The sequence below is a fragment of the Tamandua tetradactyla genome, chromosome 9 (genome assembly GCF_023851605.1).
Source record: "Tamandua tetradactyla isolate mTamTet1 chromosome 9, mTamTet1.pri, whole genome shotgun sequence".
Lineage (NCBI taxonomy): Eukaryota > Metazoa > Chordata > Mammalia > Pilosa > Myrmecophagidae > Tamandua > Tamandua tetradactyla.
Window position 1 is genome coordinate 5,514,333 of NC_135335.1, and position 6,000 is coordinate 5,520,332.

Genomic DNA, 6,000 nt, shown 5'->3' on the forward strand with positions numbered 1-6,000 from the left:
AATTGGTGGAACCACTGAAGACCCTCCTGTCTGAAGGAGGTTTTCCTCCTTCCTCTTCGGAGGAGGCTCTCCCAGCCCTCCTAAGGGGGCCTCCCATGCAGGCCACTGACTTCTCCCCTCCTGCTGTCCCCTCCCGGCCATCAGGCCTTCACGCGCTTCCTACATGAATGGGTTTTTGAGAGCGTGGTGTAAGGGTGTGCAAGACGGCGAACGCCTGCGCCCCGAGCTCGCCCCGTCCGAAGCTGCCCGGACGACTGCAGGGCTGGGGGACACGAGCCTGAACTCTCCCCTAGGGGCGGGGACGACCAAGAGCCCGCGGCCCCGCACAGTTGCATGAACTTAGCCCAGGGAGAGCAGTGCTGCCAGCCTGGGTGCCCCACCCATAGGGGACCCCGGGATTCTGCCCAGCAGGGGCTTGAGACGCACGCAGAGAAGAAAGTGCCAGGAGGGTCTGGAATTGAGGCAGAAAGAGGGAGGGGAGGCGACCCCAAGACCTAGAACAAGGAGTTCCTTTCGGGGAGCACACTTGGTCCCCACACACTTTGCCCTCACTTAGGTCGGTGCCCAGAAAGAGCCAATGAAAAGTGCAGCTCATCAATCCCCTGTTAGCATAAGCAGAGGGGGAAGAGCCCCCCAGGTCCTTATAATGCAGGGATCCCAACCTCAGAGCACCCCTCCTTCTTTGGAGAAGAGCCCGGGGAGCCCTCTGCCGGGTGCTGGAGAGCCGAGACCTCGACCAGGGGCTGGTTCTTGACTTCGAGTCGCAGGAAAGAATTCAAGGTCATGTCAGCGTGCACAGCCCAACACTTTAACATGTAGAGAACTCCCGGGCTCTCCAGCCCCAATAGAGAACTCCCGAGGCACCCAGCACCCAGCAGAGAACTCCCAGGCTCTCCAGCACCCAGGGGAGAACTCCTGGGCATTCTGGCACCCAGCGGAGAACTCCCGGGTTCTCCGGCACCCAGCGGAGAACTCCTGGGCTCTCCAGCACCCAGGAGAGAACTCCCAAGCTCTCCGGCACCCAGGGGAGAACTCCTGGGCATTCTGGCACCCAGCAGAGAACTTCCGGGCATTCTGACACCCAGCAGAGAACTCCCGGGCTCTCCGGCACCCAGCAGAGAACTCCCAGGCTCTCCAGCACCCAGGAGAGAACTCCCGAGCTCTCCGGCAACCAGGGGAGAACTCCTGGGCATTCTGGCACCCAGCAGAGAACTCCAGGGCTCTCCAGCACCCAGGGGAGAACTCCTGGGCATTCTGGCACCCAGCAGAGAACTCCCGGGCTCTCCGACACCCAGTAGAGAACTCCTGGGCTCTCAGGCACCCAGGGGAGAACTCCCGGGCATTCTGGCACCCAGCAGAGAACTCCCAGGTTCTCAGGCACCCAGGAGAGAACTCCCGGGCTCTCAGGCACCCAGCAGAGAACTCCCGGGCTCTCAGGCACCCAGGAGAGAACTCCCGGGCTCTCCGGCACCCAGCAGAGAACTCTCAGACTCTCAGGCACCCAGCAGAGAACTCCCGGGCTCTCCGGCACCCAGTGGAGAACTCCCGGGCTCTCCGGCACCCAGGGGAGATCTCCCCTTGCTGTCCAGCAGCAGAAGGCCATGGAAGCAGGGTGTGTGCAGGCTGGCTTGCCGCCTGCCGTGGTTGGCACCCAGTCCCCTCTACTCTGGGGGTGACCTCCTCAGTCTTGATGGGGGTGGGGAGAGGGGTGCGGGGGGGGCTCAGTCAATCCAGCACCTTCAGCCATGGAAGCCAAAGGGCTCCCTTCTCGCAGCCCTCCTCATCACCCTGCAGACCAGGGCTGGTTCCGGGCCCTGCGGCTGCCCAGTGGGACTCCGGCTCCCAGGGGACTGAAGGAGGGTAGCCGATGCCTCTGACGGCTCTGACACCTGCGTGGCTCCCGCACTTTTCCAGCCTGGTTCTCTGAATCCGATCACTTCAGTGGCTCCCTAAAAATACATTTCTTTTTCTTTTTCTCCCTCCTTCTCAAACAGGGTTATTACTATTTCGGCCAAGGAACCCAAACAGGTGCACATAATTATCACTCAGGAAACTGCATACATTAAGATACTTTTGGCAGTAAGTGCAAGAGACTGAAGGCGAATTGGATAAAGAGAAAAGGGAATTTATTGACTCTTATAACTAAAAACTCCAAAAGCAATCATGGCTTCAGACGTGGGTGGATCCAGGGGCGTAAACCATGTCCCTGGGAGCTTGTTTCCCTCTCCCCATCAGCACTGTGAGCTTGCTTCTCGAGCAGGCTGCACCCCACTTCTCAGACTTTCTTTCTACCCCCTGGGGTTGGAATCTACAGGGATGGGGTGCAGTGAGAAAATGAACTTCCTCTAACCTTTCTGGGGAATGCCGAATGAATGGACTCACCAGATGTACTGTCAGGTAACTACATTGCCGGGGGGCAAGCCTACAGGTACCTGAAAAGGATTGTGAAGGACAGAAAGGAAACTGGAGTCAGTGCCCACAATTGGGATAACTGCTGACTGTTTACTAAGAGCAGGTTGGTGTGCAATAACCGCAGCTTCCTTTCCATATAAACAGAGCTGAAAACCGCCCCCACAGCGCTGAAGCGGCCATCTGCCTGTGCTATGATGGTGGGGCTTGGTTGCTCAAAAGTAAAATTAGCAAATTCTAGATTTATGACTCGGGGTGTTGGTCTGGGTATTGATTTCCTATTCCCCCACCAGGTCTCACCTGCTCTGCCCGCGTCCCTCAGTCTCACAGGAGAAGACAGGTGGCTCTTGCAGCTGGGAGAATGTCTGGCTTTGTCAGGCAGGAAGTTAGCAGCTGGAGGGACTTCTCCAGAATACTGGCCCAGCCCTGCCTTTGCTGGAACTTCGGCTTAAAGCCGGGGATTCATCTCTGCCCATCCTATGGGGCTCGGGTCACTGGCTTCTCAGCCCCTTTGAATCGCTAAGCCCTGGTAGAAAGCACCTCTCTCCACCCGGCTTTATTATTTCTACTTTCAGATACTTCTGCTTCCAGGGTTGCTGGTTCCCTTCTCTTAGGACCTTATTGAAGGGCCACAGAAGCCACTGAAATCTTGACTGTTTTCTTCCCGGGTTTCTTAGACTCTGTGCTAATTTGAAAGGATTATGTGCTGTAGAAAAGTCATGTTTTAATTCTGATCCATCTTGTGGCAGCAGCTGCTTCTTTTCATCCCTGTTCAGCAGTGTAGATTGGAGACTTGATTAGATTATCTCCACAGAGCTGTGACTCACCCAATTGTGGGTTCTAGCATTTGATTAGAGGCAGATGTGACTCCACCCATTCCCAGGTGGGTCTTGATTAGTTTACTGGAATCCTTTAAAAGAGGAAACATTTTGGAGAAAGCTTCAGAGCGATGAGAAACCACGAGAGCCCAAGTAGCCAGAGACCTTTGGAGATGAAGAAGGAAAACGCCCCTGGGGAAGCTTCATGAAACAGGAAGCCTGGAGAGGAAGCTGGCAGACATGTCCCATGTGCCTTTCCAGCTGAGAAAAACCCTGAACTGCGCTGGCCTTTCTCGAGTAAAGGTAACCTCTCCTTGGTGCCTTAATTTGGACATTTTTAGACTTACTTCAATTAGCTCATTTTCACTGACTTAGAACTGTAAACTTGCAATTTATTAAATTCCCCTTGTAAAAAACCATTTCGTTTCTGGTATATCGCATTCCGGCAGCTAGCAAACTAGCCCGGGCTCTGTCCTCAGAACAGAACGTGGGCTGAGCCTGATGCTCAAATAGTTTAGACAGCAACGTGCCGCCTTGGAGTGAGGGTGGCCGATGTCCTGTGTGGGCCCTGGGAAAAGCCCCCTGCCCAGCTCCACGCAGACCCCGCCAAGCCTGCCCGTCAGCTGCGCCACCTGCAGTGCCCCGCTCCCGGGTGCCATTTCCAGCACCAGCGACTAACCTCTTGGTGGCAAGTGATAGAGAGCTTGGGTGCCATGCCTCTGAGGTCCCCCGGCTGTCGCAAACAGAATGTCCAGGATAAGTTCTCGCCCCAGGCTCAGCTGGACCTTGGCATGGTCTGGAATCGATTTCTTCTCATTTCTCGATTCCTCCTTTAACTCCTTTTCAGGCTGACTCCAGGCTGGGAGGCCACGGGTGCCACGGGCAACTCAAGTCTTCTTGTCTCCGGCTGAGAGCCGAACCCTTCCCGAGCATCCTAGGAAGAGACTGACCTGGATTGACAACAATTCCGCTAAGCTAAAGGAAAACCCAGATGTGCAAAATAGTGAAACCGATTCAAGTAACAACCCCAGGAGCCAAGGGCTGTAGGTCATATTAAGCAATATCCATTTAAACTAAAATTTTTAAAAATTAGTCTATTAATAGAATATGTAGATAATATCTTCATTTTAAGTCATGCCAGAAAAAAATGCAATTCATATTAGTGTATTTTATATTTTTGTGTTTATCTGTTTGCTTCTGTTCAATTTATATTTTCCTACCTCCAGATAGTAATACCAAATTAACCAACAAATTCTTAAATGAGCTCTATTTAAATTGCTTAAAGACAAATAACTGCATAATTAATATATATTATATATTTATACTATACCAAATATATATTATTACTCCTGGAGTCCCACAAATTAAGAAAATCTGGGGAATGGTGAGAACGGGGAGAAATTCAACTTCCCCAAGTTGAATTCTTGATATTCTCACAAGCAGTGTGGACAACCAAAGGTATAGGCTGAGCCCCCAGTCTCAGGTTTGTTCATATGAAACTTAACCCCACAGGGGATAGGTCAAGCCTACTTAAAATTTAGGCCTGAGAGTCACCCCCAAGAAAGCCTCTTTTGTTGCTCAGATGTGGCCTCTCTCTCCAGCCAACACAACAAACAATCTCACCACCCTCCCCCTGTCTACGTGGGACATGACTCCCAGGGGTGTGGACCTTCCTGGCAATGTGGGACAGAAATCCTAGAATGAGCTGAGACTCAGCATCAAGGGATTGAGAAAACCTTCTCGACCAAAAGGGGGAAGAGCGAAATGGCTGAGAGATTCCAAACAGAGTTGAGAGGTTATCCTGGAGGTTATTCTTATGCATTTAGTAGATATCACCTCGTTAGTCAAGATGTAATGGAGAGGCTGGAGGGAACTCCCTGAAAATGTACAGCTGTGTCCCAGTAGCCATGTTTCTTGAAGATGATTGTATAATGATACAGCTTTCACAATGCGACTGTGTGATTGTGGAAACCTTGTGTCTCATGCTTGTTTTATCCACCTTGTCAAGAAACGAGTAGAACATATGAAATAAAAATAAATAATAGGGGGAACAAATGTTAAAATAAAAAAAAGAAATTAAGAAAATCAAGCTTCTAATACTTTTTTAAACTCCTCCTGCCCTCCCCCTAACTGCCGCACCCCCCCCCCAGTGTCCCTGCTTAACCAAATTCTACTGAAAACTCAGTAAATTTAACAAAAAATCCCATCTTGCCATTGAAACGTATAAGCCTGGATATTCAGACTCTTTCATTCAAAGCCACAAAGATTCGGGAAGAAGTATGGTGTAAAAAATGTGTAAGACCTTGAGCTGTAAAATCCAAAACCCAGCTCTGCAAACACTGCTGATGAAAGTCGTGCAGAAATCTAAATAGACAAAACTATCTGTAAGGAAAAAACTAAGATAAAAACATCCTCTACCTTTTTTCTCTCGCCTATCCCTGCCTTCTCCTGAAAAACTAAATGAGTCAGGGCAGCTATCGGAAAAGGGCTGGGTACAGAAGAAATGGGAGAAGCATAGGTTTAGCTTGAAAGTTCTTAGAGATTAGGAGTGACAGGGACAAAAAGAATGTTACAGAATAGACCATATTGTGTGTGCTTTGTCCTGTAACTCTGCAATTGAGAAATTTTTTTCCCCTAACAATACCTTTGCAACAGTAGCCACAGAAGACAAATCATTATTAAAACTCAGGATGAGGACAATAGAATAAAATCCAATTACCAAATATAAAAGCTCCAATAGGTAAAGAAATTGCCCTTAAAAGCTCTAGGAAAG